The sequence below is a fragment of the Trichosurus vulpecula genome, chromosome 5 (genome assembly GCF_011100635.1).
Source record: "Trichosurus vulpecula isolate mTriVul1 chromosome 5, mTriVul1.pri, whole genome shotgun sequence".
NCBI classification, from domain to species: Eukaryota; Metazoa; Chordata; class Mammalia; order Diprotodontia; family Phalangeridae; genus Trichosurus; species Trichosurus vulpecula.
This window is the reverse complement of record NC_050577.1, coordinates 140,849,011-140,860,415: the sequence shown is the minus strand read 5'-3', so window position 1 is coordinate 140,860,415 and position 11,405 is coordinate 140,849,011. Positions and strand designations below refer to the sequence as shown.

At 36.4% G+C, this 11,405-nt stretch overlaps 1 pseudogene; it reads left to right on the top strand.

The window, feature by feature from the left end:
• Window positions 1-9,550: 9,550 nt before the first annotated feature.
• On the top strand, window positions 9,551-10,578 carry LOC118851076 (annotated as a pseudogene).
• The last annotated feature ends 827 nt before the right edge of the window (window positions 10,579-11,405 follow it).

The following is an 11,405-nucleotide window of genomic DNA, read 5'->3' as shown; positions in this document are numbered from 1 at the left end:
AGATTTGAGAACAATCAGCATACCTATGATAAATGAATCTATATAAGCTGATGAGATCACCAAATGGAAGAGTATATAGCAAGAATAACCAGAACAGAGTCCTGCAGGACAACCACAATTATATAACAGGTATACCCTGGATAAAGATCCAGCAACAAAGGATGAGGACTGAGAAAAGATCTTTAGTTTTGGTGATTAAGACAGCACTGTTTACTTTTGAGAAAGAAAATTTAGTTGAGTAATGAGGTCACAAGCCATACTGCAGAGAGCTAAAAGGGAAATAAGAGGGAAACAGGTGGATATGTTGATTGCAGTCAGCCCTTCTCAAGGAGTTTTGTCATAAAAGGGAGAAGAAATATAGGATGAGAAGTGGAGGTGATAGATAAATAAAGTCAGTGTTTTCTAAGGATGCAGGAAACTTAAGCATATTTGTAGAAAATAGGGAAGCAGCCAGTAGACAGGGAGAGATTGAAAGTAATTAAAATAAAAGGGAGAATCTCCTGGAAAAGACAGGATAGAATGGAATGACTTGTGCTTGTAGAAAGAAGAGCCACCTCTTCTTGTAAAACAAGATTGTAAAGGGGGAGAAAGAATTTGGAGGAAGAGATGTTAGTGATGTGAAACAAGGAGGTGAGAAAAGGAGATCTTGGTGAATAGCCTCAATTTATTTGCCAGTGACACTTACAAACCGTATGACCACACATCAGTTGCTCGTGGATAGGCCAAGGTAATATAATAAAAATGACAATTCTAATTAATTTACTTACTCAGTGCCAAACTAATCTTACTACCAAAAAATTATTTTATAGAGCTAGAAAAAAATAATATCCAAATTCATCTGGAAGAACAAAAGATCCAGAATATCAAGGGAATTAATGAAAAGAAATGCTAGGGAAGGTAAGCTAACCACATCAGATCTTAAATTGCATTACAAATACAATTATTAATAATTATTAATAAATAATACAATTATTAATAAATTTAAAAAGTAGAGGGGTAGATCAGTGGAATAGGGTAGGTACACAAGTCACAGTAGTCAATGATTGTAGCAATCTACTGTTTGATAAACCCAAAGACCCCAATTTCTGGGATAAGAACCCATTATTTGACAAAAACTGCTGGGAAAATTAGAAAATACTATGGCAGAAACTAGGCATAGATCAACATCTGACACCATATACCAAAATAAAGTCCAAATGGGCACACAATTTAGATATAAAGGCTAATACTATAAACAAATTAGGGAAGCAAGGAATAGTTTATCTGTCAGATTCATGGAGAATGGAGGGATGTATGACCAAACAAGAGAGAGAGAACATTATAAAATCCAAAATGGATGATTTTGATTACATTCAATTGAAAAGTTTTTGCACAAACAAAGCCAATGCAACCAAGATTAGGAGGGAAGCAGAACACTGGGAAAGAATTTTTACAACTAGTGTCTCTGATAAAAGCCTCATTAATAAAATATATAGAGAACTGAGTCAAATTTACAAGAATACAAGTCATTCCCCCATTGATAAATGGTCAAAGGATATGAATAGGCAGTTTTAAGTGGAAGAAATTAAAGCTATCTATACTCACATGAAAAAATGCTCCAAATCACTATTGATTAGAGATATGCAAATCAAAACAACTCTGAGGTACCACATCATCCCATCAGATTGGCTAACATGACAAAATAAGAAAATGACAAATGTTGGAGAAGATGTGGGAAAGTTGGAACACTAGTTCATGGTTGGCAGAGCTGTGAGCTGATCCAACCATCCTGGAGAGCAATTTGGAACTATGCCCAAAGGGCTATAAAAATCTGCATACCCTTTGGCCCAGCAATATCACTTCTAGGACTGTATCCCAAAGAGACCATAAAAATGGAAAAGGTCCCATACATACAAAAATATTTATAGCAGCTCTCTTTGTAGTGGGAGGATGCCTATTATTTGGGGAACGGCCAAACAAGTTGTAGTATATGAATGTAATGGAATACTATTGTGCTATAAGAAATGATGAACAGGTGGACTTCAGAAAAACCTGGAAAGATTTATATGAACTGATGCTGAGTGAGGTGAGCAGAACCAGGAGAACGTTGTATATAGTAACCATCACAGTGTGTGGTGACTGATTTTGATAGACTTAGCCCTTCTCAGCAATGCAAGGACCTAAAACAATTCCAAAGGACTTATGATGGAAAATGCTATCCACATCCAGAGAAATAACTATGGAGTCAGAATGCAGAATGAAACAGAATATTTTCTTTTTTGTTTTATTTTTTTCTCATGGTTTCCCTTATTCATCATAATTCTTCTATGCAACAAGATTAATGTAAAAATGTATTTAACACTAATTTATGTGTAGAGCCCGTGTCAGATTGCATGTCATCTTGGGGAGGGAGGAGGGAGAGAGGGGAAGAAAATTTAAAACTTAGGGAAGTGAATGTTGAAAACTAAAAATAAATTAATAAAAAAATAAAATGAGACACTTTAAAAGGTTACTAATAATAACAAAAGTTAAGTAGCACTTGTACTTATTTTTCTTTTGGTTCCACATTCATATTTTCAAAAGGCTCATTTGGGTGGGACTTTTAAAATATATTCTGTTTAAGGATGATCATTTGTCAGCAATGCTAAAAAAAAGGAATTCTTCCTTCAGTTACTACTTTACCTAGAGGTCAAGAACCTCTGAGGTTCTGCAATTCTAAATGGTTATCCAAAGGAATTCAATGAAAGAACAAAGATTAGTGATCCATTATTCAATATTCCAATATTTAGATGGAAGGGGAGGAAAAGAATGAGCATTTATATAGTGCCTAATAGGTGCCATGCACTATCCTAAGAGCTTTACAAATGTTATCTCATTTGTGAGGTAGGTGCTGTTATTATCCCCATTTTACAATTATGGAAACTGAGGCAAACAGATGTTAAATGACTTGATCAGACTCACGCAGCCAGTAAGTTTCTAAAGCTAGATTTGAACTAAGGTCTTCCTGACTCCAGTGTACCATCCGGAAAGGAACCTCAGGTTCTTTAAAGTGGAATGAAAACGTGACGCAAACTTTAGAGTAATAGTAGAAGGAAAAGCAAGGCAGGACACCTCATTCAGAATATAAGCTTCCAAATAAGTCTTCCCTCATTTAGTTCATCCCTAAAGACACTGGTAATATACATAAATGTGTGTGTGTGTATGTGTGTGTGTGTGTGTGTATGTGTATGTGTATGTGTGTGTGTGTGTGTGTGTATAAAGTAAACCTTCAGTTACGTTCATGTCTTATTTCCCTATACTAACACAATAATAATATACTTTTACATACATCTTTCCTAACAACCATTCACTAAGGCAGGTGACACAAGCATACACATGCCTACTTTATAGATGAAGATCTATAAAAAGGAATAAGGAAACAGGGATGAGAAAAACTGCTTGTTGTTACACTGCTAGTAGGAGTCAGAGTCAGGATGAAATCAGGCATTCTAACACTGAGTATCCTTTGTCCAAGTCCATTTGTGATAGGACCAATATCCTAACCCCTGCCCCTATATGTTAGACCGGTTTTTTTCAGACGAGGAGTTGTTTGTTTGTTTCTTTAAAGGTAGTGAAACCATCCTTGGTAACTGATTGGCCCAGGGGACCAAAGGCTCAGGCTATTGACATCACTTTCTTGTTACCTAAGTACAATGCAACCACGAGATGCTCATCCCAAAAAGACGCTAAGCTTAGCTGAACCAACTTGAGGTGTCCCAAATGCAAATCTTTGTGGATATCCTATATTAGTGGTCTATCTCCTTTTGTCTGACCTATTCATTTTGTTCCAGTATCTAACCAAAACTACCAGTGGGTTGGCCTGAGTTAGAACACAAAATGTTCTTGCTTTTTCACTATGTTGCCTCTCAATATTCTTTTACAGGCAAGTTATAATCCTCACTTTAGTACCCACAAAAAAACAATAATTTTCCCCCAATGAAATACATTTAGTTAGGGTGTTCCTCCCATATAAAATGTTTTTACCTACTGAGCTTTAGCTAAATTCCTCAAGTTCCTATTCAAGTTCCATTTCCCCCATAAACCTTTTTCCCAACTATTTTTGGTACGTACTGATTTCTCCCATCTCTATCACACGGTCATACTGCTCATTTAAGGATGTTGTACATCTTGTCCTAAATATGTCCACTTATTTCCTTAATATAATTCTTCTTTCCAAATACACAGTAAGCTCCTTGATGTCAGATACTTTGTTTCTTCTTTTGTATCCCTCAGAACGTTTACAATAATGTTGGGACTATAAAAGTGATGGTTAACCTTTAAGGTTTGCTTTATATTTTACAAGGGGGTGTATCAGTAAAGCAAGATTCATGACCTTAAGGATGACCATGAACATGCCTGAATGGTTCGGAATCTCGAAGTATAAGAAATTCTCTAGGTAGAAGGCAGAGGAAGTATAACATTTATTTAGACACAAGAGAATCCAATACCAGGACCAGTAATTCCAATTTCATATAGTAGGAACGATATTCCAAAGCCAGTAAGCCCACCTCAATGTAGCAACAAGGAAATTATAACACAATATTATAGCAAGGAGCCAAGTCACCCTATAACCTTCCCCCCAGCTAGGGCCTACATACCAATTGGTAAACAATCACTCACGAATCCTAACTCTCCACTCAGCACTCTCTTCTGCAGCTCTGTAGACTCCAAGTTCCTGCTCTTTCTCCTTAGGCTAAATTCTGATTCCTCTGTCTCTTGCTGCCTCAATACCTTCTTGATGTTTGCTTCTGAATCTCACCGGTCAGTTCCACTACTCTCAGCTCTAGGGTCTCTTTTTATATAGTCCTAGCCAGCATCTGATTGACTAGAACATACCATTGTCTCTAGTCTTAGCAACTCCCCTTAGGTCCCTGAGGGCTTCACCCCTACACAGGTTTAATTAGCAAAAGAGTGTGGGCCTAAGGCCTCACACCTAGTTAGTGAAAGGGTATGGGTGGGCCTGCCTCTAATCAGGCCTCCCTTTGTTGGCCCCACCTGAGGCCTATTCAATGGGTGGGAAAAATCTTTCACTTACTGATTGGTATATAGCATAGTGGATAAAGAAGTGCCAGGCCTGGAATCCAAAAAACCTGGTTTCAAATCTAGTCACAGACACTTACTAGCTGCGTGACCCTGAGCAAGTCACTTAACCCTAGTTGCCTCAGTTCCTCATCTGTAAAATGAGCTGGAGAAGGAAACAGCAAACCACTCTGGTATCTTTGCCAAGAAAATCACCAAAAGGGGTCAAACCCACCCCCACCAGCCTAAACACTGCCTGGTCATGGCAGAAGGGCTTACACGGCTCAATGAAACCATGAGCTGATCCATGATTATTCCATGAAGGATTATCCAAGACAGACAGGTCATAGTGGAGAGTTCTGACAAAGGATGATCCACTGGAGAAGAAAATGGCAAAACACTCCAGTATCTTTGCCAAGAAAACCCCATGGATGGTCTTCAAATGATAGAAGAGATAATATTAGAAGATGAGCCCGTCAGGTGAGCTAATTACTTATTATTTTATTATTATTTATTATTTTATGCATTGTATATAAATATCTCAGGCTATGAGTTTTACTGCTGGCTCTGTTCAATGATATTGACTATGGGGAATACTGATCTCCATCACTAATGTTCATGTATTATATTTAATTTTCTTTATGATAATCATATTAGCAAAATATGTGTATGCAGTTTTCTCATTTCCCTATCATTTTCACTTTAATTTATTTGACCAGATTCACAAAGCTCTAGGAAAACGTATTTTCACCTGCTCTTGCTTCCAAGTCCATCATTCCTATATTTTACATCATGGCCTTGTTTAAAAATCTTTTTTTATGTACCATATTCCTGGGAAGCCGTTTGCATCTGAAACCTACATTTCTCTACTGAAACCCCTACCTTTAATTGGGTACAAAAATGAGGGGTACTATGTGTATAATTTTAGGCTATCAGTTTCTTGTCTAGCACTCTGTAATCCTTAACAATCATTTCTGGGTTCCTTCTGGTAGTGTCATTTTTCTTCACCCAAATAACCGAGAATGGATAGAGGCTATCAAAATTGAGAAGGATGAGGTAGTTATCCATCGTGCCCTGGTACATGACACACACCTTAGGAAGCCAGAAGACCTTTCTATTGCTTATGCCAAGTCAAAAAATAGCAGGTAAGAGTCACCATTACAACTTTTTTCCTTGATCCCCTGATTGTAATTAGATGATTCTCTCCACACCATCATTCAATGGAACAAAAAAAAAAAACCTGTTTTCAACTCAGTTCCATCATTTCTAATGCCAATAACATACATTATATTCTCCATTTACCTTCCTTAGAATATGTTCTTAACTATGGAAAAAATATATAAATATCTTCCTAAATTGCTTCCAACCTAGCCACTATTTTCAAACGGAATAGGAAAAAAATTAATCTGAGAAGAAAGCTGGCATGCCAAGGTTTCCAGCTTTAGTAAAGATAAAATTTTAAATGACAATTGATAAGATATAGGAATAAAAGGTTCCAAGGAAATGTCTGATTGACTATTGGCAATGAGTTTAAGCAATGCTGCTATAATGAAAATGAAATTTTATTAATTATCTCATTTAAAACAATAGTACATTGAACTATTTGACAAAAAGTAATTGTATTCAAAATGCCAGCAGAAAATAATGAATAGCTATCGTGAATACCAAAAATTAATCTTTAATACAAATAATCTTCAAAAGCTTTTCAGAGACTTTATGCTTTGAGCTTCATCGGAAAATGCGTTTAGTAGATTACTGATCCCCCACTCCCAATACAAGAATCACTATAACATAATGGTAATTAATTATAACATAACGATGACTTTTATCAATAGAAACAAAGTTGATCCCAAGTCTGCTACCAAAATTTAACCAGAAATAGACTGGGAAGAGGGAGAAGAGATGAAGAGAGGAGAGATAAGAGTATAGCAGCTCTATTCTTGGCCCATCTGGAAGAATTTAAATGTTGTAAGAAACAGTATAGTATATAGTGGAAAGATCACTGTACTTCAAATTAGAAAAAGAAAGCTGGATTTGAATTCTGCCTTCAACATCAGTTAGCTGTGTGTATGGTTAAATCACTTAATGTCTAAGTGCACTGATTGCTTCATTTGTGAGGAGGAAAAGGATAATTAAACCCATTCCAGAGTTGTGAGGAATAAATTATATGACATTTACATATGTCACGTAATGATGATCCTTACAGGGGAAAAGAAAACTTCATTCATATGAAGGGACTAAAATATTACAAATAAATTTCATTCTAAAACCTCAAATTTTAATAGTTGTAAAAGCTGTATCACGAAATCCAAAATTACCCATACTACCAGTTCCCAAAAGGAATGTCAATTGGTATTTGTAGATTAATTCAATGACCTCAAATAATATGAGTTTCTCATCCAAAATGGGCAATGTGGAAAGTGAAGAATCTGTCTTTGCTGTCTGGACTCTGAAAAGCAAACAATGGAGAGATCTAAATGACTACTTCAATGAGCATGTTAAGCTCCATTGCTGCCTATAACATGAGAATGAGGGAAAAAAACTAATGCAGGAGATGAAGCATACTCTACCTAAAGTTCAAAGTGAGCTGAATAAGGTAATGTGCCCAATCAGCTATCTTCCTGACCTGATGAGACACTAAAAGCTTAAGGAAATTTCTCGATTTTTTGAAATTATCAATGTCTTAGTGTGCTTTATATGTGCTTATATTAGTCACTTAGTAAAAAGAATTTGAAATTATGTCTTCTTTTATTCACTGTGAGAAGGTGTTGAAAAGTATAACTGCCTACAGTTCTTTTCCTTTGCTATTACTTTCCACTGAGTAAAAAGTTTTCCTGGAATGTCAGATTCAGACTACCTAGAAATTCAACATAAAACACATAAGCACATCTCTACTATCTAAACAATTAGTAAAGCTATATTTTGTTATGGGGGGTAAGCTGCTATCTCTTTAGCCATTTATTAAATGTTAATACACGATATTGATAAAAATGTAAAACTTTTTCAAAGTTAACTTTCAAAGATGTGGATTAGTTTATGAGATTCAACATTCTAATTACTAAATCAGCAGTTCTCAAACTATGGTCTGGAAGACCCTACCCTTTCATCTCATCCATAAGGTCAAAATTATTTTCATAATAATACTAAGGTTTTAATTTTTAATATAGTAAATATTACTACATATAACTTATGTAAATAAAAGTTCATTTTTTTAAGAGTCTAAAGAGGTCTTGAGATAAAAAAGGTTAAGAACAGCTGTGACTAGAAGATGATAATGAATTATACTTTTCAAGCTTTGGCATAGCCAGGGAACAGCACAGAGATTGGAATATTATATATCTATATTTTACTGAAACAGATTATTTAAGACAATAAATGCAACACCTGATATAACAAGCCATACTATTTAATGTAATGTGGTATACCATGAAACTAGATTCCACCAATGTAAATTTAAATCGAAATTAACTTTCACTTGCTGGACTCTGCCAAATACGCAAGAACACTTCCAGAGTAATGATTTCCTTTGCTCTGAATAACTAATGTACTTAAGTCATAACACATCTTTCCACATCTGCCAAATAATAATTTTCTTTTCTTTAAAATTTAAGATTTGATTACTTGTACATTTTAATGAAAACCTTTAAACAATAAAAAGTTTTGTAAAAAAAAAAAAGATATGTGTAATCTATACTTTTTTCTCTTCTTTATATTTTTGGAAGCAATCAGGGTTAAGTGATTTTCCCAGGGTCACACGGCTAGTAAGTGATTAGATACTTTTTAAAAACAAAATGAATCTCAAAGAGAAGAATTCTATACCAAGGCATTTAGTAATAAACTCTTCTTGTTCCTGTAAGGCAGCTACATATCACAGTGGAGAAAGCTCTACACATGGAATCATGAAAACATGAGTTCAAAATCTGCCTTAGACACTTAACCAGCAATGCGGTCCTAAGCAAACCACTTAATCTCTTTTAGCCTCAGTTTGACCAAGTATAAAATGGAACTAATAATCCCTACCTCACAAGGCTGTTGTGACTATCAAGAGATAATATATGTAAATAGCTTTGCAAGCCTTAAAGTGCTGGATAAACTCTAGCTTGTCGTTGCTGTTATTTTTATTTTTATTAAAAAGGCAGCTGGGGAAAGATTTGAGAATTCTGATCGATGTAATGAGCAACTCAGTTCTAGAGGACTCATAATGAAACATGTTATCTTCCTCCTACCAGGCAGGTGACAGACTCAGAGTGCAAAATTGGACATGTGTGTTTTACACATGGCCAAGGAAAAAACTTCATTCCCTTGATGATGCTTATTTGTTACACAGGTTTTGCTTTTGTTTTTGTTTTTTTGTTTGATTTTCCCAATGTGGAGATGGAGATGGTAGTAAGGAAAAAAGTGAAATTATGAAATTACATTTAAATATGAAAATTATATGAAAATATGAAATTATATTTAAAAAATTAAAGTTTGGGCAGCAGAGCGCGCTGAGCTTGAGGCAGTTCCCCATGCCATGGGGGGCTGGAGGCTGTTGGCCCCCTGCAGTTGAGGGGCTATGGGCCCGGGCCAGCGGGGGCTGCAGGCCACACTTCAGCCTCATTGTGAGATGCACCCATGGGGCCAGTTCTACCTGCTGGCATGAATATCTGTCTGAAGAAAATTAGGAGTTTCTTAAATAGTTAACTGCTGAAGAGTACATGGCCCAAACAGTAAGTAAACTGTGTCCTCTGAAAGATGAACCATGGCCCATATATCCTTGGGAGCCAGGTTCCTCAAGAGTTGGTCTTATTGCAGCAAAACTGGGCATGATGCGTTTATGGGCCAAGGATGGTAAAAAACATGTTGTCACATTACTTCAGGCACAAGACCGTCATGTCCTAAAATATACCCCAAAGGAAGAATATCAGAGGAATCGAGGAACCCTAATAGGAGGAGGAAAGACTGTATCACATTTCTCTAAATCTTAATCATTAATGAAAATGTACAGAGACGTGGGAGTGCCACCAAAGCAGAAATTCTCATCATTTCCTGTGACCGATAGTGCTATAATTAAACAAAGCACTCCTCTGTATGCTGCTCACTTCCACCCTGGACAGTACGTGGATGTCACAGCCAAAACGATTGGCAAAGGTTTTCAAGGAGTCATGAAAAGGTGGGGATTTAAAGGACAGCCCGCCACTCATGGTTAGACCAAAACCCACAGAAGACCTGGAGCAATAGCAACTGCGGACATTGCCAGAGTTTGGCCTGGAAAGAAAATGCTTGGCAAAATTGGGTAACATATATTGAACAGAATTTGGACTAAAGGTGTGCAGAAAAAACACAAAATACAACATAATCTATGTGAATGGCTCTGTGCCTGGACATAAGAATTGCTTAGTAAAGATCTGGGATTCTTCCTTGCCTCCCTATAAAGACTACGCCAAAACTTTATCATTTCCTACTTATTTTCCTGATCATGAAAATGGAGAGGAACTACCAGAAGATGTATATGCTGTTGATGTTTATCAGCCCAGTGAACCTTCTATCACATACCCTTAACATCCCTGCACATGGCAGACTCTCATTTTCTCTGGACGTCACAGCTAGAACAACATGCCAGTGGAACCCCCTCCCCTTTTTTCCCCAGTCTCACTAGTAGCACGTTGGGCCCTTTGTGTCAAGTGAACGACTCAACTTGAACTGTTAAATCATGGTATTAAGTAGATATGATTTATGGTTGAATTTTAAGCTGAGCAGCAATTGGCATATTAAAAATCTTTTTTTATAAAAAAATTAAAGTGTTAGCTCTAGACACTTAAAGACAATTATTACTATAATCCTCTTTATTATTACACATGAATCAATTAATTTTTCTTAGTGTGATATAGGATATTTTGCTGTAACTCTTGCATCAGCTATACATTTCCAATAAAGAGATCAATATTTATTTGCATGTATAGAAACTTATAAAATTTAGAGAGTTTATAATTGTGTTGGCAATCAAAATGGGCTCTTAGCACTTAGATCAACCAAGTGCCCTTGAAGAATTTGGCCTTTATTTCCTTGATTAAATTAGGAGTCCTTGATGACCTCCTTGCCTCAAGGGAAAGCCTAGTTTACATGGGTTTGAGTGACATTTTGTGACATCAGAGGCTTTTAGACCACGTGGGTTTAAGTCGCATCTTTTTGACCATTTTAGGTCATGTGGGTGAGTCTCATGTGTGACTCACCCTTGACCCTGAAAAAGATATAAAACCAGGGGTTGGCTTTCTCTATTTCGGAGCTCTGACCCACAGCAGGAGTGCTGCGTGACTCTGGGCCAGCCCTTGTCGAGCTCCTGGCTGAACTCAGATATTGGTAACTATGAATTGTACTTGGTCTGTCTA